Source organism: Ranitomeya imitator, chromosome 2 (genome assembly GCF_032444005.1).
Source record: "Ranitomeya imitator isolate aRanImi1 chromosome 2, aRanImi1.pri, whole genome shotgun sequence".
Classification (NCBI taxonomy): Eukaryota; Metazoa; Chordata; class Amphibia; order Anura; family Dendrobatidae; genus Ranitomeya; species Ranitomeya imitator.
In genome coordinates, this window is record NC_091283.1 from 678,443,899 (window position 1) to 678,469,004 (window position 25,106).

Sequence of the window (25,106 nt, forward strand, 5' to 3'; positions counted from 1 at the left end):
ATTATTATTATTATTATTATTTATCAGCCAGACACTTTCTGCTGCTTAGATTTTTGTTGTTTTATACACTGGGCCTGAGTTTTGGTTCAGTCTCCCCCCAAAAAAGTGAGATTCAAATTTTCACAAATTGGATATACTTCTGTCCTGTTAGTTTGTCATATATCAGCCAGCCACTTTCTGCTGTTTAGATTGTGTTGTTATATACACTGGGCCTGAGTTTTGGTTCAGTCTCCCCCCAAAAAAGTGAGATTCAAATTCTCCCAAATTGGATATACTTCTGTCCTGTTAGTTTGTCGTATATCAGCCAGCCACTTTCTGCCGCTTAGATTGTGTTGTTATATATACTGGGCCTGAGTTTTGGTTCAGTCTCCCCTCAAAAAAGTGAGATTCAAATTCTCACAAAATGGATATACTTCTGTCCTGTTAGTTTGTCGTATATCAGCCAGCCACGTTCTGTGGCTTAGATTGTGTTGTTATATACACTGGGCCTGAGTTTTGGTTCAGTCTCCCCCCCAAAAAGTGAGATTCAAATTCTCACAAAGTGGATATACTTCTGTCCTGTTAGTTTGTCGTATATCAGCCAGCCACTTTCTGCCGCTTAAATTGTAATGTTATATACACTGGGCCTGAGTTTTTGTTCAGTCTTCCCCCCAAAAAAGTGAGATTCAAATTTTCACAAAGTGGATATACTTCGGTCCTGTTAGTTTGTCGTATGTCAGCCAGCCACTTTCTTCCCCTTAGATTGTGTTGTTTCATACACTGGGCCTGAGTTTTGGTTCACTGGACCTGAGTTTTGGTTCATTCTGCCCCCAAAAAAGTGAGATTCAAATTCTCACAAAGTGGATATACTTCTGTCCTATTAGTTTGTCGTATATCAGCCAGACACTTTCTGCTGCTTAGATTTTTGTTGTTTTATACACTGGGCCTGAGTTTTGGTTCAGTCTCCCCCCCAAAAAAGTGAGATTCAAATTTTCACAAATTGGATATACTTCTGTCCTATTCGTTTGTCATATATCAGCCAGCCACTTTCTGCTGTTTAGATTGTGTTGTTATATACACTGGGCCTGAGTTTTGGTTCAGTCTCCCCCCAAAAAAAGTGAGATTCAAATTCTCACAAAGTGGATATACTTCTGTCCTGTTAGTTTGTCTTATATCAGCCAGGCACTTTCTGCCGCTTAGATTGTGTTGTTTTATACACTGGGCCTGAGTTTTGGTTCACTGGGCCTGAGTTTTGGTTCAGTCTCCCCCAAAAAAATTTAGATTCACATTCTCACAAATTGGATATACTTCTGTCCTGTTAGTTTGTCGTATATCAGCCAGACACTTTCTGCCTCTTAGATTGTGTTGTTATATACACTGGGCCTGAGTTTTGGTTCAGTCTCCCCCCAAAAAAGTGAGATTCAAATTTTCACAAATTGGATATACTTCTGTCCTGTTAGTTTGTCATATATCAGCCAGCCACTTTCTGCTGTTTAGATTGTGTTGTTATATACACTGGGCCTGAGTTTTGGTTCAGTCTCCCCCCAAAAAAAGTGAGATTCAAATTCTCACAAAATGGATATACTTCTGTCCTGTTAGTTTGTCGTATATCAGCCAGCCACTTTCTGCCGCTTAGATTGTGTTGTTATATACACTGGGCCTGAGTTTTGTTTCAGTCTCCCCCCAAAAAAGTGAGATTCAAATTCTCACAAAGTGGATATACTTCTGTCCTGTTAGTTTGTCGTATATCAGCCAGCCACTTTTTGCCGCTTAGATTGTAATGTTATATACACTGGGCCTGAGTTTTTGTTCAGTCTTCCCCCCAAAAAAGTGAGATTCAAATTTTCACAAAGTGGATATACGTCGGTCCTGTTAGTTTGTCGTATGTCAGCCAGCCACTTTCTGCCCCTTACATTGTGTTTTTTCATACACTGGGCCTGAGTTTTGGTTCACTGGACCCGAGTTTTGGTTCAGTCTCCCCCAAAAAAAGTGAGATTCAAATTCTCACAAAGTGGATATACTTCTGTCCTATTAGTTTGTCATATATCAGCCAGACACTTTCTGCTGCTTAGATTTTTGTTGTTTTATACACTGCGCCTGAGTTTTGGTTCAGTCTCCCCAAAAAAAAGTGAGATTCAAATTCTCACAAAGTGGATATACGTCTGTCCTGTTAGTTTGTCGTATATCAGCCAGACACTTTCTGCTGCTTAGATTGTGTTGTTATATACACTGGGCCTGAGTTTTGGTTCAGTCTCCCCAAAAAAAAGTGAGATTCAAATTCTCACAAAGTGGATATACGTCTGTCCTGTTAGTTTGTCGTATATCAGCCAGACACTTTCTGCCGCTTAGATTGTGTTGTTATATACACTGGGCATGAGTTTTTGTTCAGTCTCACCCCCAAAAAAAGTGAGATTCAAATTCTCACAAAGTGAATATACTTCTGTCCTGTTAGTTTGTCATATATCAGCCAGCCACTTTCTGCCGCTTAGATTGTGTTGTTATATACACTGGGCCTGAGTTTTGGTTCAGTCTCCCCCAAAAAAAGTGAGATTCAAATTCTCACAAAGTGGATTTACTTCTGTCCTGTTAGTTTGTCGTATATCAGCCAACCACTTTCTGCCGCTTAGATTGTAATGTTATATACACTGGGCCTGAGTTTTTGTTCAGTCTTCCCCCCAAAAAATTGAGTTTCAAATTTTCACAAAGTGGATAAACTTCGGTCCTGTTAGTTTGTCGTATGTCAGCCAGCCACTTTCTGCCCCTTAGATTGTGTTGTTTCATACACTGGGCCTGAGTTTTGGTTCACTGGACCTGAGTTTTGGTTCAGTCTTCCCCCAAAAAAGTGAGATTCAAATTCTCACAAAGTGGATATACTTCTGTCCTATTAGTTTGTCGTATATCAGCCAGACACTTTCTGCTGCTTAGATTTTTGTTGTTTTATACACTGGGCCTGAGTTTTGGTTCATTCTCCCCCCAAAAAAGTGAGATTCAAATTTTCACAAATTGGATATACTTCTGTCCTGTTAGTTTGTCATATATCAGCAAGCCTTTTCTGCTGTTTAGTTTGTGTTGTTATATACACTGGGCCTGAGTTTTGGTTCAGTCTCCCCCCCAAAAAAGTGAGATTCAAATTCTCACAAAGTGGATATACTTCTGTCCTGTTAGTTTGTCATATATCAGCCAGACACTTTCTGCCGCTTAGATTGTGTGGTTATATACACTGGGCCTGAGTTTTGTTTCAGTCTCCCCCCAAAACAGTGAGATTCAAATTCTCACAAAGTGGATATACTTCTGTCCTGTTAGTTTGTCATATATCAGCCAGACACTTTATGCCGCTTAGATTGTGTTGTTATATACACTGGGCCTGAGTTTTTGTTCAGTCTCCCCCCCAAAAAAGTGAGATTCAAATTCTCACAAAGTGGATATACTTCTGTCCTGTTAGCTTGTCATATATCAGCCAGCCCCTTTCTGCAGCTTAGATTGTGTTGTTAAATACACTGGGCCTGAGTTTTGGTTCACTGGGCCTGAGTTTTGGTTCAGTCTCCCCCCAAAAAAGTGAGATTCAAATTCTAACAAATTGGATATACTTCTGTCCTGTTAGTTTGTCGTATATCAGCCAGCCATTTTCTGCCGCTTAGATTGTGTTGTTATATACACTGGGCCTGAGTTTTGGTTCAGTCTCCCCCCAAAAAATTGAGATTCAAATTCTCACAAAGTGGATGTACTTCTGTCCTGTTAGTTTGTCGTATATCAGCCAGCCACTTTCTGCCGCTTAGATTGTAATGTTATATACACTGGGCCTGAGTTTTTGTTCAGTCTCCCCCCCCAAAATGTGAGATTCAAATTTTCACAAAGTGGATATACTTCGGTCCTGTTAGCTTGTCGTATGTCAGCCAGCCACTTTCTGCCACTTAGATTGTGTTGTTTTATACACTGGACCTGAGTTTTGGTTCAGTCTCCCCAAAAAAAAGTGACATTCAAATTCTCACAAAGTGGATATACTTCTGTCCTGTTAGTTTGTCGTATATCAGCCAGACACTTTCTGCTGCTTAGATTTTTGTTGTTTTATACACTGGGCCTGATTTTTGGTTAAGTATCCCCCAAAAAAAGTGAGATTCAAATTTTCACAAATTGGATATACTTCTGTCCTGTTAGTTTGTCATATATCAGCCAATCACTTTCTGCCGCTTAGATTGTGTTGTTATATACACTGGGCCTGAGTTTTGGTTCAGTCTCCCCCCAAAAAAGTGAGATTCAAATTCTCACAAAGTGGATATACTTCGGTCCTGTTAGTTTGTCGTATGTCAGCCAGCCACTATCTGCCCCTTAGATTGTGTTGTTTCATACACTGGGCCTGAGTTTTGGTTCACTGGACCTGAGTTTTGGTTCAGTCTCCCCCCAAAAAAGTGAGATTCAAATTCTCACAAAGTGGATATACTTCTGTCCTATTAGTTTGTCGTATATCAGCCAGACACTTTCTGCTGCTTAGATTTTTGTTGTTTTATACACTGGGCCTGAGTTTTGGTTCAGTCTCCCCCCAAAAAAGTGAGATTCAAATTTTCACAAATTGGATATACTTTTGTCCTGTTAGTTTGTCATATATCAGCCAGACACTTTCTGCCGCTTAGATTGTGTTGTTTTATACACTGGGCCTGAGTTTTGGTTCAGTCTCCCCCCCAAAAAAGTGAGATTCAAATTCTCACAAAGTGGATATACTTCTGTCCTGTTAGTTTGTCGTCTATCAGCCAGACACTTTCTGCCGCTTAGATTGTGTTGTTTTATACACTGGGCCTGAGTTTTGGTTCACTGGGCCTGAGTTTTGGTTCAGTCTCCCCCAAAAAAATTTAGATTCACATTCTCACAAATTGGATATACTTCTGTCCTGTTAGTTTGTTGTATATCAGCCAGACACTTTCTGCCGCTTAGATTGTGTTGTTATATACACTGGGCCTGAGTTTTGGTTCAGTCTCCCCCCAAAATATTGAGATTCAAATTCTCACAAAGTGGATGTACTTCTGTCCTGTTAGTTTGTCGTATATCAGCCAGCCACTTTCTGCCGCTTAGATTGTAATGTTAAATACACTGGGCCTGAGTTTTTGTTCAGTCTCACCCCCAAAAAAGTGAGATTCAAATTTTCACAAACTGGATATACTTCGGTCCTGTTAGTTTGTTGTATGTCAGCCAGCTACTTTCTGCCACTTAGATTGTGTTGTTTTATACGCTGGGCCTGAGTTTTGGTTCAATGGACCTGAGTTTTGGTTCAGTCTCCCCCAAAAAAAGTGACATTCAAATTCTCACAAAGTGGATATACTTCTGTCCTGTTAGTTTGTCGTATATCAGCCAGACACTTTCTGCTGCTTAGATTTTTGTTGTTTTATACACTGGGCCTGAGTTTTGGTTCAGTGTCCCCCCAAAAAAGTGAGATTCAAATTTTCACAAATTGGATATATTTCTGTCCTGTTAGTTTGTCATATATCAGCCAGCCACTTTCTGCCGCTTAGATTGTTTTGTTATATACACTGGGCCTGAGTTTTGGTTCAGTCTCCCCAAAAAAAAGTGAGATTCAAATTCTCACAAAGTGGATATACTTCTATCCTGTTAGTTTGTCGTATATCAGCCAGACACTTTCTGCCGCTTAGATTGTGTTGTTATATACACTGGGTGTTAGAGGTCGAGTTCCCTCTTCTGCACAGGGGGAATTTCGAGCCATCTCCACTGCGGTCTCCCATTCTGTTCCAGCCGCAGTGGAGTCTGCTCAGCAAAGACGTCGGTCCCAGCGTCTTGCTCAATCTCACTCTGTTCTAAGAGTTACTGCTGTTTCTCCAGCTTCTGCCATTAAAGCCAGTACTGGTCAGCAGCAAGCGGACTTCTCTGGGACTAAGTCCTTGTCTGCACATACTGAGCATGCCCAGGGCAAGATCTCCCGTTGGAGATCGAGGGTCAGGTGCTCAGGCTCTGCGGCACATCCCATTGGTCCTCTTGGCAGGTCTTGGAAGGGCAAAAGTTCTGTAGCCACTTCCTGTGCTGCAACTATATAAACTGCGCATGACCGCACGGCCATGCGCTAGTATTGTCTCATAATTATATATGTGTGTGTGTAGATGGATGTATGTCGATGGATGAAAGCTCCTAAATATCCCTCCCTAGAGTTGTTGTCTGCTCGCGGATGTTGGTAGCTATCTAGCGCCCGACTAACCATCTGCACGATACACACATTACAGCGTCCTCTTGCTGTGTTCGCCTGTACGGCGCCGTGCGCTTGCCTAGCGCTTTCCATACACAAGCCTGTGTGGTTGGTGGCGTCCGTCAGTGCGGCATTGCTCGCACTCCTGTGCATTTATATATTTCTAATTAGTTTCTTTACACACCCAGTTGCGGTGTAGTGCCAGCAAGTTTCTAATCGGACTTCAATCACAGTTGGGGTTAAGTACGCTGACTGCTTGCTCGCGCTTTAGGTGCGGTACCGCGGTCCTGTAACGCAACAGGATTGCTTCCTTCACGCTGGGTGAGGTTGAACCCACGTGTGTTTACTTTAGTGTACCGCCATATAGTCTGCAATTTACTAGCAGCGGGTTTTCACCTGCACGGTGGACCTCGGACTGCGAACGCATCTATATCATCTTTCTGGGTGCGTTCCGCCAGTCCTAACATAGTACTAGCGCCAAGGTCTGGCTAGTAAATGGCGGACGATCAGCGTTTACATTGGTACATCCAGCAGCTGGAGGGAAGGTTGGCGGCTCTAGAGCGTTCAACTTCAGCTGTGGATGTTACTGCTGTTGCTGTTCAGGCTGCAAGTGTGGCTGCAGCTACCTTGTCCACTGCTGCCCCTGTACCGACGCTATCTCGCCTCCCGCTACCAGAGAAATTTTCTGGTGACAGTAAGTCCTGTAGGGGTTTCGTGAGTCAGTGCTCAATACATCTCGAGCTTCTGGCCTCTCGTTTCCCTACAGAGCGGGCTAAGGTGGGCTTTATCATTTCCTTATTGTCGGACAGGGCGTTGCAGTGGGCTACGCCGCTGTGGGAGCGTGACGATCTTGTGGTGCAGAGTGCTCCGTTATTCCTGAGCACTCTGAAACAGGTCTTTTTAGGACCTCGTGTCACCCATGATACGGTGCTCCAACTGTTGGCATTGACTCAGGGCTTGTCCTTGGTCAGCCTTTTTGCCGTCCACTTCCGCACTCTAGCATCTGAGCTGGAGTGGTCGGATAAAGCCCTTATCCCTATATTTTGGAGGGGGCTGGCTGACCACGTTAAGGACGCCCTGGCCACTAGGGAGATTCCCGCCACACTGGAGGAATTAATAACTATATCTACTCGTATTGACCTCCGTTTTCACGAGCGGAGGTTAGAGCGAGCCCAGTGTAGGCAGAGGTTTCGGCTGGCTCCCACCTTCGCCAAACCTTTAGAATTTCCAGTCCAGGCTCCTGAGCCCCATGAACCTAAGGTGGTGTCACGAGCGAGATCTAAGTCCCGGACCGCCCGTGCACTCCAGGTTTGCCATGTATGCCAACAGTCAGGACATCCTGCCACCAGATGTCATCAGCGGTCGAGGAAACGTCAGCGTCTAGTGGTAGTAGGTGGAGGTGCACTAGACACTGCGACGTTTGCCTCCAAATTGTCTTTCAAGGGGACAATTACTTTTGGCTCATCCTCCCACTCGGTAGAGCTCTGCGTGGATTCTGGGGCGGAGGGCAATTTTATGTCTTCTGCCTTCGCCCAACGTCACGCAATACCCCTGGTTATGCTATCTCAACCAGTAACGGTACGAGTGGTGAATGGGTCGACACTCCACGCACAGATAACACATCAGACCATCCCTTTTACTCTGTCCATGTCACCATCCCATCAGGAGATTATATCTCTGCTCATCATTCCTGAGGGGATTGATGAGATCCTGTTGGGGAAACTTTGGTTACGGTACCACTCTCCTCACATCGAGTGGTCCTCTGGCAGAATTCTGGGATGGGGTGAATCATGTGGGGGTAGGTGTCACCGAGAGTGCGTTCAGGTTGCTACTACAGAGGTACCCGCAGATCTATCCTCTCTCCCCAAGCAATATTGGTCTTATGCAGACGTGTTCTCCAAAAAGGCGGCGGAGACCCTTCCGCCCCATCGCCCCTATGACTGTCCTATCGATCTCTTGCCTGGTGCGGAGCCTCCCCGGGGTCGAGTTTATCCATTATCTCTCCCGGAGACAGAGGCCATGTCTCAGTACATTCAAGAGAATCTGGCAAGAGGGTTCATCAGGAAGTCAGTGTCACCTGCTGGGGCAGGGTTCTTCTTCGTGCAGAAGAAGAATGGGGAACTGCGTCCATGCATAGACTACAGGGGTCTTAACGCTATCACGGTTAAGAACAAGTATCCTTTGCCCCTGATATCCGAGCTCTTCGATAGGCTTCGGGGAGCTAGAGTGTTTACTAAATTAGATCTGCGGGGTGCTTATAACCTGATTCGCATCCGTGAGGGGGACGAATGGAAAACGGCGTTTAACACCAGAGATGGGCACTATGAGTATCTGGTGATGCCCTTCGGGCTCTGTAATGCTCCAGCCGTTTTCCAAGACTTTGTCAACGACATCTTCCGGGATATGCTTTCCACCTCAGTTGTAGTCTATCTGGATGATATTCTCATCTTTTCTCCAGATATGGACTCCCACCGGAGAGATGTTGGCAGAGTCTTCGACCTCCTACGGGCAAACTCTCTTTATGCTAAGTTGGAGAAGTGTATGTTTGAGCAGGAGTCTTTACCGTTCCTGGGCTATATCATCTCCGCCCAGGGATTGGCTATGGATCCTGCCAAACTACAGGCTGTGATGGACTGGCAAGAGCCCCATTCTCTTAAAGCGGTGCAGCGCTTTATGGGGTTCATTAACTATTACCGCCAGTTCATTCCCCACTTCTCAACTCTGGTAGCTCCCTTGGTAGCCCTCACCAAGAAGGGAGCAAATCCCAAATTGTGGTCGGAAGAGGTCTCCAAGGCCTTCACTTCTATTAAGTCCCACTTTGCTAGCGCTCCCATCTTACGTCGCCCCGATGTTGATAAGCCATTCCTAATGGAGGTGGATGCCTCATCCGTTGGTGCTGGAGCAGTCCTCTATCAAAAGGATGCTCAAGGTCGGAAGCATCCATGCTTCTTTTTCTCAAAGACCTTTACGTCAGCGGAGAGAAATTACTCCATCGGGGATAGGGAGTTGCTAGCGATGAAGTTGGCCTTTTCGGAGTGGAGACATCTTCTGGAGGGTGCACGGTTTCATTTCCAGGTCTTCACGGACCACAAAAATTTGGTGTATTTACACACAGCCCAGCGGCTGAATTCTCGTCAGGCCAGATGGTCCTTATTTTTCTCCCGGTTCCATTTTACTCTGCATTATCTCGCCGGGGAGAAGAATATTCGTGCCGACGCTCTCTCTCGCTCCCTTATGTCAACTGAGGAGGAGGAAGAGGAGCCTCGGCTTATTGTCCCTGCTGAGAGCCTGAGAACCGTAGCGCCGGTTTCACTGGAGTCTGTGCCTCCGGGCAAGACTTTTGTGCCCATTAATTTGCGACCGGAGGTTCTCTCTTGGGCTCATTCGTCCAGGGTGGGTGGACACTTTGGGACAAAAAGGACATCTGAGCTACTGGCGAGGATGTACTGGTGGCCGCATATGGTCCGGGATGTCAGGGATTATGTTCTGGCGTGTGTCTCCTGCGCCAAAAATAAATCTCCGCGTCAAAGGCCAGCTGGGTTGCTCTATCCCTTGCCAGTGGCAGATAGGCCCTGAGAGATGGTCGGGATGGACTTTGTCGTGGGTTTACCCAAATCTCGCGGCTGTACCATTATTTGGGTCATCACCGATCATTTCTCAAAAACGGTTACCTTCTGCACGGGCCTTGGCAGTGTTGTTCATTAAACATATCTTCCGCCTACATGGTATGCCTGACAAAATTGTCAGTGACCGAGGTCCCCAGTTTGCGTCTCGGTTCTGGAGAGAGCTTTGTCGTCTACTCAGTATTGAGTTGAATCTCTCTTCCGCTTATCATCCCGAGACGAATGGGTTGGTAGAGAGAGCCAACCAGACCTTGGTCACATACCTGCGACATTTTGTTTCAGCCAGGCAGGATGACTGGGCATCCTTGCTATCATGGGCAGAGTTTGCGCTGAACAACGCCGTAGCCGACTCCACTGGACAAACTCCATTCCTCCTCAAATATGGTCAGCATCCACGGGTACCTGTGCCTATGCCCGTGTCTTCCGCAGACTCCAGGGTGGCAGACTGGGCTGTGGAGGCACGGGATATTTGGGACCGCACTCAGGATGCCATTCGGGCCTCTAAGGAGAGAATGAGGTCCTCCGCCGATGCTCATCGGCGCCCCGCTCCGACCTTTGCTCCTGGCGACTTGGTGTGGCTCTCCGCCCGTAACATCAGGCTGCGAGTTGAGTCCACTAAATTGCTCCTCGCTACTTGGGTCCCTTCAAGGTCCTCGAACAGGTTAATCCTGTGGTCTACCGTCTGGCCCTTCCTCCACGCCTTGGTATCACCGACACCTTTCATGTGTCCCTCCTTAAGCCCGTATACATGTCCCGGTTTTCTGACTCATCTGCCGAGACATCGGGTTCGTCTACGGACGATTTCGAGGTGAACGCTATCTTGGGGTGCAAGGTGGTACGTGGCAAAAAATATTTTTTGGTGGACTGGAAGGGTTACGGCCCTGAGGATAGGTCCTGGGAGCCTGCTGAGCACATTCGGGCTCCGCAGCTTATTGCTGCCTTCGAACGTAGCGGGGCCCAAGGAGGGGGGGGCCCTAGGAGGGGGGGTAATGTTAGAGGTCGAGTTCCCGCTTCTGCACAGGGGGAATCTCGAGCCATCTCCACTGCGGTCTCCCATTCTGTTCCAGCCGCAGTGGAGTCTGCTCAGCAAAGACGTCGGTCCCAGCGTCTTGCTCAATTTCACTCTGTTCTAAGAGTTACTGCTGCTTCTCCAGCTTCTGCCATTAAAGCCAGTACTGGTCAGCAGCAAGAGGACTTCTCTGGGACTAAGTCCTTGTCTGCACATACTGAGCATGCCCAGGGCAAGATCTCCCGTTGGAGATCGAGGGTCAGGTGCTCAGGCTCTGCGGCACATCCCATTGGTCCTCTTGGCAGGTCTTGGAAGGGCAAAAGTTCTGTAGCCACTTCCTGTGCTGCAACTATATAAACTGCGCATGACCGCACGGCCATGCGCTAGTATTGTCTCATAATTATATATGTGTGTGTGTAGATGGATGTATGTCGATGGATGAAAGCTCCTAAATATCCCTCCCTAGAGTTGTTGTCTGCTCGCGGATGTTGGTAGCTATCTAGCGCCCGACTAACCATCTGCACGATACACACATTACAGCGTCCTCTTGCTGTGTTCGCCTGTACGGCGCCGTGCGCTTGCCTAGCGCTTTCCATACACAAGCCTTTGTGGTTGGTGGCGTCCGTCAGTGCGGCATTGCTCGCACTCCTGTGCATTTATATATTTCTAATTAGTTTCCTTACACACCCAGTTGCGGTGTAGTGCCAGCAAGTTTCTAATCGGACTTCAATCCCAGTTGGGGTTAACTACGCTGACTGCTTGCTCGCGCTTTAGGTGCGGTACCGCGGTCCTGTGACGCAACAGGATTGCTTCCTTCACGCTGGGTGAGGTTGAACCCACGTGTGTTTACTTTAGTGTACCGCCATATAGTCTGCAATTTACTAGCAGCGGGTTTTCACCTGCACGGTGGACCTCGGACTGCGAACGCATCTATATCATCTTTCTGGGTGCGGTCCGCCAGTCCTAACACTGGGCATGAGTTTTTGTTCAGTCTCCCCCCAAAAAAAGTGAGATTTAAATTCTCACAAAGTGAATATACTTCTGTCCTGTTAGTTTGTCGTATATCAGCCAGACACTTTCTGCCGCTTAGATTGTGTTGTTTTATATAATGGGCCTGAGTTTTGGTTCACTAAGCCTGAGTTTCGGTTCAGTCTCCCCCCAAAAAAGTGAGATTCAAATTCTCACAAATTGGATATACTTCTGTCCTGTTAATTTGTCGTATTTCAGCCAGCCACTTTCTGCCGCTTAGATTGTGTTGTTATACAGGTCCTTCTCAAAAAATTAGCATATAGTGTTAAATTTCATTATTTACCATAATGTAATGATTACAATTAAACTTTCATATATTATAGATTCATTATCCACCAACTGAAATTTGTCACGTCTTTTATTGTTTTAATACTGATGATTTTGGCATACAACTCCTGATAACCCAAAAAACCTGTCTCAATAAATTAGCATATTTCACCCATCCAATCAAATAAAAGTGTTTTTTAATAACAAACAAAAAAACCATCAAATAATAATGTTCAGTTATGCACTCAATACTTGGTCGGGAATCCTTTGGCAGAAATGACTGCTTCAATGCGGCGTGGCATGGAGGCAATCAGCCTGTGACACTGCTGAGATGTTATGGAGGCCCAGGATGCTTCAATAGCGGCCTTAAGCTCATCCAGAGTGTTGGGTCTTGCGTCTCTCAACTTTCTCTTCACAATATCCCACAGATTCTCTATGGGGTTCAGGTCAGGAGAGTTGGCAGGCCAATTGAGCACAGTAATACCATGGTCAGTAAACTATTTACCAGTGGTTTTGGCACTGTGAACAGGTGCCAGGTCGTGCTGAAAAATGAAATCTTCATCTCCATAAAGCATTTCAGCCGATGGAAGCATGAAGTGCTCCAAAATCTCCTGATAGCTAGCTGCATTGACCCTGCCCTTGATGAAACACAGTGGACCAACACCAGCAGCTGACATGGCACCCCACACCATCACTGACTGTGGGTACTTGACACTGGACTTCAGGCATTTTGGCATTTCCTTCTCCCCAGTCTTCCTCCAGACTCTGGCACCTTGATTTCCGAATGACATGCAAAATTTGCTTTCATCAGAAAAAAGTACTTGGGACCACTTAGCAACAGTCCAGTGCTGCTTCTCTGTAGCCCATTTCGGCACCTGTAGCCCATTTCCTGCACACGCCTGTGCACGGTGGCTCTGGATGTTTCCACACCAGACTCAGTCCACTGCTTCCTCAGGTTCCCCAAGGTCTGGAATCGGTCCTTCTCCACAATCTTCCTCAGGGTCCGGTCTCCTCTTCTCGTTGTACAGCGTTTTCTGCCACATTGTTTCCTTCCAACAGACTTACCATTGAGGTGCCTTGATACAGCACTCTGGGAACAGCCTATTTGTTGAGAAATTTCTTTCTGGGCCTTACCCTCTTGCTTGAGGGTGTCAATGATGGCCTTCTTGACATCTGTCAGGTCGCTAGTCTTACCCATGATGGGGGTTTTGAGTAATGAACCAGGCAGGGAGTTTATAAAAGCCTCAGGTATCTTTTGCATGTGTTTAGAGTTAATTAGTTGATTCAGAAGATTAGGGTAATAGGTCGTTTAGAGAACCTTTTCTTGATATGCTAATTTATTGAGACAGGTTTTTTGGGTTATCAGGAGTTGTATGCCAAAATCATCAGTATTAAAACAATAAAAGACGTGACAAATTTCAGTTGGTGGATAATGAATCTATAATATATGAAAGTTTAATTGTAATCATTACATTATGGTAAATAATGAAATTTAACACTATATGCTAATTTTTTGAGAAGGACCTGTAAACTGGGCCTGAGTTTTTGTTCAGTCTCCCCCCCAAAAAAGTGAGATTCAAATTTTCACAAAGTGGATATACTTCGGTCCTGTTAGTTTGTCGTATGTCAGCCAGCCACTTTCTGCCACTCAGATTGTGTTGTTTTATACACTGGGCCTGAGTTTTGGTTCAATGGATCTGAGTTTTGGTTCAGTCTCCCCCCAAAAAAGTGAGATTCCAATTCTCACAAAGTGGATATACTTCTGTCCTGTTAGTTTGTCATATATCAGCCAGCCACTTTCTGCCGCTTAGATTGTGTTGTTATATACACTGGGCCTGAGTTTTGGTTCAGTCTCCCCAAAAAAAAGTGACATTCAAATTCTCACAAAGTGGATATACTTCTGTCCTGTTAGTTTGTCGTATATCAGCCAGACACTTTCTGCCGCTTAGATTGTGTTGTTTTATATAATGGGCCTGAGTTTTGGTTCACTAAGATTGAGTTTCGGTTCAGTCTCCCCCCAAAAAAGTGAGATTCACATGACCCTGGTAATGTCGAGCAGTTGGGGTATAAAACAGCACAACCCTTACCTTCGATAACTCCTCCCCCGTAACCCATACCCTCTTACCCCTAAATAAAGACTCCAACTACGTATTCTTTTGGAATAATGTTGGCCACAGCAGCCTTTTTATTTAAATACAAACAAAACATCATAAATAATAACATCCAATAACTTTTAAACTAGGAGGGGTCCTTGGAGCTCCCATGGATCTGGTGATCAAAACACAGCACAACGTGAACGTTACCAAAACCAAATTACTCCCAGCCGATACCGCCTGGCTCAGGAGCACCAAAACCCCAAGGGGTTCCCTGTTCACGTTACAATTCCCGGGGAACCGACTACCCCCGCCGGAACCCCCCAAGTCACCAGATCCAAAACCAGTTTTAACACAAATTACCGGGGAGCCATAAGCCAATGAATCCCCCAACCCAATTTCCATCAACTCCAAGGACTCCCCCAGCCACCACGGCCACAATGACCCATGTTACCTAAAATACCACCCCAAAAGGTGAAATAAAAAAAACACCTAAACCAAAACAATTAGGGCGGGAGGGCGGGACACTTGCTGCCTGGAGAGCGGGAACTAACCAGGCCACACCCCCCACTGCCTAGTTAAACTAACAGTTTCCTCTAATCCCACCTCTTAATCATTAACCCCTCCCTCCATCCCATGGTCATGATGTGCCTACCCTTACGCCGCGGGGGGAGGGGCGGCTCCAGCTCCGGCCATTACTTGACCCTGGTAATGTCGAGCAGTTGGGGTATAAAACAGCACAACCCTTACCTTCGATAACTCCTCCCCCGTAACCCATACCCTCTTATCTCTAAATAAAGACTCCAACTACGTATTATTTTGGAATAATGTCGGCCACAGCAGCCTTTTTATTTAAATACAAACAAAACATCATAAATAATAATAATGATGTGCCTACCCTTACGCCGCGGGGGGAGGGGCGGCTCCAGCTCCGGCCATTACTTTCTCACAAATTGGATATACTTCTGTCCTGTTAGTTTGTCGTATATCAGCCAGACACTTTCTGCCGCTTAGATTGTGTTGTTTTATACACTGGGCCTGAGTTTTGGTTCACTGGGCCTGAGTTTTGGTTCAGTCTCCCCCCAAAAATTGAGATTCACATTCTCACAAATTGGATATACTTCTCTCCTGTTAGTTTGTCGTATATCAGCCAGCCACTTTCTGCCGCTTAGATTGTGTTGTTATATACACTGGGCCTGAATTTTGTATCAGTCTCCCCCCAAAACAGTGAGATTCAAATTCTCACAAAGTGGATATACTTCTGTCCTGTTAGTTTGTCGTATATTAGCTAGCCACGTTCTGCGGCTTAGATTGTGTTGTTATATACACTGGGCCTGAGTTTTTGTTCAGTCTCCCCCCAAAACAGTGAGATTCAAATTCTCACGAAGTGGATATACTTCTGTCCTGTTAGTTTGTCATATATCAGCCAGCCCCTTTCTGCAGCTTAGATTGTGTTGTTATATACACTGGGCCTGAGTTTTGGTTCACTGGGCATGAGTTTTGGTTCAGTCTCCCCCATAAAAAGTGAGATTCAAATTCTAACAAATTGGATATACTTCTGTCCTGTTAGTTTGTCGTATATCAGCCAGCCACTTTCTGCCGCTTAGATTTTGTTGTTATATACACTGGGCCTAAGTTTTGGTTCAGTCTCCCCCCAAAAAAGTGAGATTCAAATTCTCACAAAGTGGATATACTTTTGTTCTGTTAGTTTGTCGTATATCAGCCAGACACTTTCTGCCGCTTAGATTGTGTTGTTTTATATACTGGGCCTGAGTTTTGGTTCACTGGACCTGAGTTTTGGTTCAGTCTCCCCAAAAAAAAGTGAGATTCAAATTCTCACAAAGTGGATATACTTCTGTCCTGTTAGTTTGTCGTATACAGCCAGACACTTTCTGCTGCTAAGATTTTTGTTGTTTTATACACTGGGCCCGAGTTTTGGTTCAGTCTCCCTGTTCTGCCTTCCTCCACGTAGGATGCTGTGTGGATTCCAACATACGGCTAAACCTTCATCCACATCCCAGTAAACAGACTGTGTTGATGCTTAAGTCTTATTTATTAGGGTGATGATAACCAAAACTATAACGTTGAACAACAATGGTGGACAGTATTCATAGTAGATGATCAAATAGTGAATGATGTTGATGTACAAGGTGGATGTTCAGTGAATAATCATAGTGAATGACTGATCATAGTGGATGACTGGTGAAAAACTGTAAAGAATAACAGCATTTCAGTATATGCACATACAGGGTGCAATCACATAAATAACTGGGACATAACAGCAAGAATTATACAGAGTGCATTACACAGTAATTCTAACAGCACTGCCCTATTCTATACAAGAATGCATCTATCTAAATGCAGAGTACACATTAACCTAACTGCAAGCTGCAAAGCACATCTGCCTAACTATATCTGACTATAGGAGCTGCATAAGGCTTAAATACTAACACAAACATAAGATGCATTAAACCTTTATAAACGTACCGAGATCCGTTAGGACAGGGGTAAGAAAGTAAGCGAGACAGGAGCACGTGTGCCTCTCTGCAGATCTGAGGAAAAATGGCTACTGAAGCTTGTCTTCACAAGAAGAATGTGGGCGGAACTAACCCATAAGACATTGCTCTTAGGAGGGAAAGGTTGGTAAACAACATGAAAAGTAGGCAACTGATGACCTCCAGTGGCCACAACTTGAATAACATGATAATTAACTCTCTGCACATTAAGATGGGCAGAACACTCCCCGCTTGGTGTCAACAGATGCCACAATTAGGTTCTTTTGGGAAAATAATAATACAAGCTCGGTAACTGGTCTGAGGAACAGTTTGTTTTCTCCAAGCTTGCACACTCTGACCTCTACTTTCCGCACTTTCCCATCTTTACTGGGCAGGGTCTTAATGACTAGGCCGAGTGGTCACTCGTTCCGATGTGACTGACTGTCTTTGACGAGTACAACATCGCCAGATTGAATGTTTGGGCGGTCTTTCTGCCTCTTTGTCCTGCTTTGCAGAGTGGAGAGATACTGTTTCCTCCATCTATTCCAGAAGACGTTGGACACGCTTTGTACTTGCCTCCATTGTTGTCTGTAGAGGTCTTTGTCATTGAATTCTCCGAGTGGAGCTTTCGGGACACAGGTTTTGTGTGAGTAACATTGCAGGAGTAAGGATGGATGGATCTCCAGAATCACTAGAAAGTGCTGTCTTGTAGGACTGGGTTACATGAAATAGACAAGCTATAGCTCGAACAAGTGACTTCCATGTGGAGAACCTGCTGAACCGGTGAGATTCGAGGTGGCAGCTTGAAATCTCTGTATGTAGAGCAGACACTTGAGGTCGGATCTCTTCATCTGTGTCTGGACCCACTAGTTCGAAAGTTTCAGGCCTGCTGATGTGGGACATCGAACGGTACAAAGAGGTAGGACCTTACACACTGAATGGGAAACCACTGGGTAAATCTGACAGGGAGAAGGACTTGGGGATCCTAGTTAATGATAAACTTACCTGGAGCAGCCAGTGCCAGGCAGCAGCTGCCAAGGCAAACAGGATTATGGGGTGCATTAAAAGAGGTCTGGATACACATGATGAGAGCATTATACTGCCTCTGTACAAATCCCTAGTTAGACCGCACATGGAGTACTGTGTCCAGTTTTGGGCACCGGTGCTCAGGAAGGATATAATGGAACTAGAGAGAGTACAAAGGAGGGCAACAAAATTAATAAAGGGGATGGGAGAACTACAATACCCAGATAGATTAGCGAAATTAGGATTATTTAGTCTAGAAAAAAGACGACTGAGGGGCGATCTAATAACCATGTATAAGTATATAAGGGGACAATACAAATATCTCGCTGAGGATCTGTTTATACCAAGGAAGGTGACGGGCACAAGGGGGCATTCTTTGCGTCTGGAGGAGAGAAGGTTTTTCCACCAACATAGAAGAGGATTCTTTACTGTTAGGGCAGTGAGAATCTGGAATTGCTTGCCTGAGGAGGTGGTGATGGCGAACTCAGTCGAGGGGTTCAAGAGAGGCCTGGATGTCTTCCTGGAGCAGAACAATATTGTATCATACAATTAGGTTCTGTAGAAGGACGTAGATCTGGGGATTTATTATGATGGAATATAGGCTGAACTGGATGGACAAATGTCTTTTTTCGGCCTTACTAACTATGTTACTATGTTACTATGTAAGTGTCCTTCAGATGACTGGGTGCAACGGATCTAGTCGCATGGTCCGCAGGATTGTGGTGAGTAGGTACGTAGTGCCACTGATTAGGGTAGGTGGATCTTCTTACCCGAAGTACCCGGTTGCTGACGTAGACGTAGAAGCGTCGTGTCTCGTTACTGATGTACCCCAGTACCACCTTGCTATCGGTGTAGAACTTTGCATCCCTGATCTTCAGGCCCATCGCATCCGAGACCAGCTCGGCCAACTCAACTGCGAGGACAGCAGCACAGAGTTCCAGTCTGGGTATTGTGTGTTCACGAAGTGGCGCCAATTTCGTCCGGCTCATAACGAACCAGATATGGCATTGTCCGCTTACGTCTGTGGATTTGAGGTACGCTACTGCTGCAATCGCTTTGACTGATGCATCACAGAAAATACAAAGTGTTTGCGTTTTGACCTCTGTGGATGGCACAGGAGCATACGGTCTTTTCACACGAAGGTTGGTCAGGGCTTCAAGAGACTTCCTCCACTCTGCCCACAGGTCAGCCTTTCCCGCTGGAAGTGGATCATCCCAATCAGTAGTGTCTTGGGTGAAGTCCCTGAGCATCAGCTTTCCTTGGATGGTTACTGGAGCTACGAACCCCAAGGGGTCGTATAAACTATTCACGAAGGAAAGAACTCGCGCGTGAAGGGTTTCTCATCCTTGCTGATCTGAAAGGTGAAGGTATCTGTCTTCAGGTCCCACAGCAATCCAAGGCTCCGCTGCATAGGAAGGGTGTCGATGCTGAGGTCTAAATCCTTTAGATCGCTGGAATAGTCTTCAGAGGGAAAGGCTTCCATCAACTCTCGGCTGTTGGAAGAAATCTTGTGTAACCTTAGGTTAGACTGAGCGAGCATGTCACGAGTCCTCTTTAGTAGACTGATTGCGGCCTCACTTGTCGGTGTGGACTTCAAACAGTCATCCACGTAAAAATCCTTTTCCACAAAGGACCTGACGTCCGAGCCATACTCTTCTTCACCCTTTTTGGCAGAATGTCGGAGGCCGTAGATTGCGACCGCTGGGGAAGGACTGTTCCCAAAGATGTGTACCCGCATCCGGTACTCTGCGATGTCTTCGTCCGGGTCGTTGTCACGGTACCAGAAGAACCTCAGGTAGTTTCTGTGTTCCTCTTTGACGAGAAAACAGTGGAACATCTGTTGTATGTCGGCCATAAATGCCACTGAATCTCTACGGAAACAGAGTAATACTTCCAGAAGTCTGTTGTTGAGGTCTGGGCCCGACAGTAAGACATCATTCAATGACACGTCTTCGCATTTGGCACTTGAGTCGAATACCACTCTAATTTGACCTGGCTTCTTAGGATGGTACACTCCGAAGATGGGCAGGTACCAACACTCCTCTCCGTGTCGAAGTGCAGGTGCAATCTCTGCGTGGTTGTTCTGGAATATCTTTCCCATGAAGGTAAAGAAATGTTCCTTCGTCTCAGGTGACTTCTGAAGCTTGTGTCTTAGGGAGATGAATCTGCTGTAGACCAATTCCTTGTTGGGTAGGCGTCTCCTCTGAGGTCGAAATGGTAGAGGTGCGACCCAACTATTCGCCGTATTCTTGACTATTTGTTCGTCCATGATGTCCAGGAATATCTTGTCTTCTATAGACATCGCTACCATTTTGTCTTCCTTCGTCCTGTGGAAGACTGTACATCCTATGTGGTCTTGTTCACCTTCACAGGCGTGGTCTTCGTTGATAGGAACTGAGAAAGGGCAAGGTAGGGGAGTGCTGCTCGGTAGTTCCTTTACCAGCAGACTATTGTGACACGGCTGGAAGAGAGATGGACGTCCATTTTCTAGTGTGCTGGTAAGCATACTGTTGACTGAGACCGGCTTGTGTGCTCCTCCTAGACAGACATCTCCTACAATGACCCATCCAAGGTCTTGCCTCTGCGCGTATGGAGCATTCAGTGAGCCGTTGATATATTCTCTAGTCTTGTGGACTCGTAGTATATCTCTTCCCAGAAGTAAAGCTATTGGCGCTTCTGGTTCCAACTTAGGTATCAGGTGGGCTATACGCTTCATGTGGGGGTGATACATTGCCACCTCTGGTGAAGGTATCTCAGACCTGTTGTCAGGAATCTGGTTGCACTCCAGGATGGTCGGTAGTGACAGACAGGTCTGGCCATCCATGGACTCCACTTTGTATCCGGTTGCTTTCCTCCCCGCCGTCTCGACGGTACCTGAACATGTCCTAAGGGAGTAGGGAGAACTGGGGCTTACAATGCTGAAGTTGTCAAAGAAGATGGACCTGGCTAAAGACCTATTACTTTGGTCATCTAGGATTGCATATATCTTGAGCGCTTTGTCTCTGTGGCCTGTTGGATAGACTCGGATAAGGCAGATTTTTGAGCAGGATCTTCCTCCCTTGAGTCCCTTACAGATCTCCGTACATTGAGAGGTGGCCGCCGGGGTGTCTTCGTCGGTGTTCTTCTGTTTCTCATCGTGCTCCTCTGCTTGTGACAACACTCCTGGAGGTGGTCCAGGATGCAAGGCTGTATTGTGATCCGTGCTGCTGCATTCTGCACATTTCACGCTAGCTCCACAGTTCCTGGCGAAGTGAGAGGTCGTAGCACAGCATTTGAAGCAGATGTTGTTTTCCTTGAGGAAACCTTTGCGATCCTCTAAAGTCTTCTCCCTGAAGGCTCTGCACTTTAGTAGAGGATGTGGTTTCCTGTGTAGAGGACACTGCTTACTGACATCCTGAGGTTTGCTCTTTTCCGTAGGGGGCTTAGTTGTCTTGTGTGGAGGACCTGTGGAATCAATATCAGTTTTATGGACTGCCACGGGTGTCTTACTGGGTTTGACACCAGAGGTAGTGGAACATGACAGAGTGAAATCAAAACTAGGGTCATTTCTGATCTTGGCTTGCTGGGTGACAAACTCAACAAATACAGCAAAAGGAGGGAATGGTACGTTATGAATTTGTTTATACTGTGAACCATGTATAATCCACCTTTCTTGAAGATTGTAAGGAAGTTTTTGTACTATTGGATTGACACCCCTAGCAGTGTCTAAGAATGTCAATCCAGGCAAGTGACCTGCCTTCTGGGCGACCTGTAACTCTATCAATAAATCACTCAATTCTCTAAGCCTTTGATAACCTTTGGGCCCTATCTTAGGGAAGTCCTCAATTCTTTTGAACAAAGCATTCTCTATTACTTCTATGGACCCATAGCATTCGTCAAGTCTTTCCCACACTTTACGTAAACCTATGTGTGGGTATTCTATGTTAATCTCTCTTAGTCTTTTAGCATGCTCGACCGATTCAGTTCCAAGCCACTTTACCAGGAGATCTAACTCCTCACTACTAGAAAGGTCCAGTCCCTGAATGGCGTTCTGGAACGAAGCTCGCCACGACCTGTAGTTTTCGGCTTTGTCAGTGAACTTTACAAGTCCTTTTGTTACCAGTTCTCGGCGGGCAAAGAACTTTGCTAAGTCTATGGTGGCTTGATCAGTGTTGGTACGAGCCGGTATGTTATAGCCATGTCTAGTGTGTGGTGCATCACCATACCTGTGAGATGCTCTTGGCTTCGGACAGTCTGCATAGTACCTTTCTGGTGAAGAAGATGTCTCTTTAAGGTGAGGTGGGAGCTGTACCTTCTTCTCAGTGGAACGGTGTTATGGCTGGCAATCAGGCAACACAGCGTGCAGTAATCAGCGCACATACAGAGATCTGGCAATAACCCAAAACAATAGGACGAGCTCTGAGACGTGGAATCTCTGTAGACCGCAGTACCTGATCTATCCTCACACAACTGTAAGCAGCAGTGGATAGCGCCTATCAACTACCTATGCAACTCGGCACTGCCTGAGGAGCTGACTAGCCTGAAGATAGAAATACAAGCCTGACTTACCTCAGAGAAATACCCCAAAGGAATAGGCAGCCCCCACATATAATGACTGTTAGCAAGATGAAAAGACAAACGTAGGAATGAAATAGATTCAGCAAAGTGAGGCCCGATATTCTAGACAGAGCGAGGATAGCAAAGAGAACTATGCAGTCTACAAAAAACCCTAAAACGAAAACCACGCAAAGGGGCAAAAAGACCCACCGTGCCGAACTAACAGCACGGCGGTGCACCCCTTTGCTTCTCAGAGCTTCCAGCAAAAGATAATAGCAAGCTGGACAGAAAAAACAGAAAACAAACTAGAAGCACTTATCTAGCAGAGCAGCAGGCCCAAGGAAAGATGCAGTAGCTCAGATCCAACACTGGAACATTGACAAGGAGCAAGGAAGACAGACTCAGGTGGAGCTAAATAGCAAGGCAGCCAACGAGCTCACCAAAACACCTGAGGGAGGAAGCCCAGAGACTGCAATACCACTTGTGACCACAGAAGTGAACTCAGCCACAGAATTCACAACAGTACCCCCCCCTTGAGGAGGGGTCACCGAACCCTCACCAGAACCCCCAGGCCGACCAGGATGAGCCACATGAAAGGCACGAACAAGATCTGGGGCATGGACATCAGAAGCAAAAACCCAGGAATTATCTTCCTGAGCATAACCCTTCCATTTGACCAGATACTGGAGTTTCCGTCTAGAGACACGAGAATCCAAAATCTTCTCCACAATATACTCCAATTCCCCCTCCACCAAAACAGGGGCAGGAGGCTCCACAGATGGAACCATAGGTGCCACGTATCTCCTCAACAACGACCTATGGAATACATTATGTATGAAAAAGGAGTCTGGGAGGGTCAGACGAAAAGACACCGGATTGAGAATCTCAGAAATCCTATACGGACCAATAAAACGAGGTTTAAATTTAGGAGAGGAAACCTTCATAGGTATATGACGAGAAGATAACCAAACCAGATCCCCAACACGAAGTCGGGGTCCCACACGGCGTCTGCGATTAGCGAAAAGCTGAGCCTTCTCCTGGGACAAGGTCAAATTGTCCACTACCTGAGTCCAGATCTGCTGCAACCTGTCCACCACATAATCCACACCAGGACAGTCCGAAGACTCAACCTGTCCTGAAGAGAAACGAGGATGGAACCCAGAATTGCAGAAAAATGGAGAGACCAAGGTAGCCGAGCTGGCCCGATTATTAAGGGCGAACTCAGCCAACGGCAAAAATGACACCCAATCATCCTGGTCAGCGGAAACAAAACATCTCAGATATGTTTCCAAGGTCTGATTGGTTCGTTCGGTCTGGCCATTAGTCTGAGGATGGAAGGCCGAGGAAAAAGATAGGTCAATGCCCATCCTACCACAAAAGGCTCGCCAAAACCTCGAGACAAACTGGGAACCTCTGTCAGAAACAATATTCTCAGGAATGCCATGTAAACGAACCACATGCTGGAAGAACAAAGGCACCAAATCAGAGGAGGAAGGCAATTTAACCAAGGGCACCAGATGGACCATTTTAGAAAAGCGATCACAGACCACCCAAATGACAGACATTTTTTGAGAAACGGGAAGGTCAGAAATGAAATCCATCGAAATATGTGTCCAAGGCCTCTTCGGGACCGGCAAGGGCAAAAGCAACCCACTGGCACGTGAACAGCAGGGCTTAGCCCTAGCACAAATTCCACAGGACTGCACAAAAGCACGCACATCCCGTGACAGAGATGGCCACCAGAAGGATCTAGCAACCAACTCCCTGGTACCAAAGATTCCTGGATGACCGGCCAGCACCGAACAATGAAGTTCAGAGATAACTTTACTAGTCCACCTATCAGGGACGAACAGTTTCTCGGCCGGACAACGATCAGGTTTATTAGCCTGAAATTTCTGCAACACTCTCCGCAAATCAGGGGAGATGGCAGACACAATGACTCCTTCCTTGAGGATACTCGCCGGCTCAGATAACCCCGGAGAGTCGGGCACAAAACTCCTAGACAGAGCATCCGCCTTCACATTTTTAGAGCCCGGAAGGTATGAAATCACAAAATCAAAACGAGCAAAAAATAACGACCAACGGGCCTGTCTAGGATTCAAGCGCTTGGCAGACTCAAGATAAGTAAGGTTCTTATGATCAGTCAAAACCACCACGCGATGCTTAGCACCCTCAAGCCAATGACGCCACTCCTCGAATGCCCACTTCATGGCCAGCAACTCTCGGTTGCCCACATCATAATTACGCTCAGCAGCAGAAAATTTCCTGGAAAAGAAAGCACATGGTTTGAACACTGAGCAACCAGAACCTCTCTGTGACAAAACCGCCCCTGCACCAATCTCAGAAGCATCAACCTCGACCTGGAACGGAAGAGAAACATCAGGTTGACACAACACAGGGGCACAGCAAAAACGACGCTTCAACTCCTGAAAAGCTTCCACGGCAGCAGAAGACCAATTAACCAAATCAGCACCCTTCTTGGTCAAATCGGTCAATGGTCTGGCAATGCTAGAAAAATTACAGATGAAGCGACGATAAAAATTAGCAAAGCCCAGGAATTTCTGCAAACTTTTTAGAGATGTCGGCTGAGTCCAATCCTGGATGGCCTGAACCTTAACCGGATCCATCTCGATAGTAGAAGGGGAAAAGATGAACCCCAAAAATGAAACTTTCTGCACACCGAAGAGACACTTTGATCCCTTCACGAACAAGGAATTAGCACGCAGTACCTGGAAAACCATTCTGACTTGCTTCACATGAGACTCCCAATCATCTGAGAAGATCAAAATGTCATCCAAGTAAACAATCAAGAATTTATCCAGATACTCACGGAAAATGTCATGCATAAAAGACTGAAAAACAGAT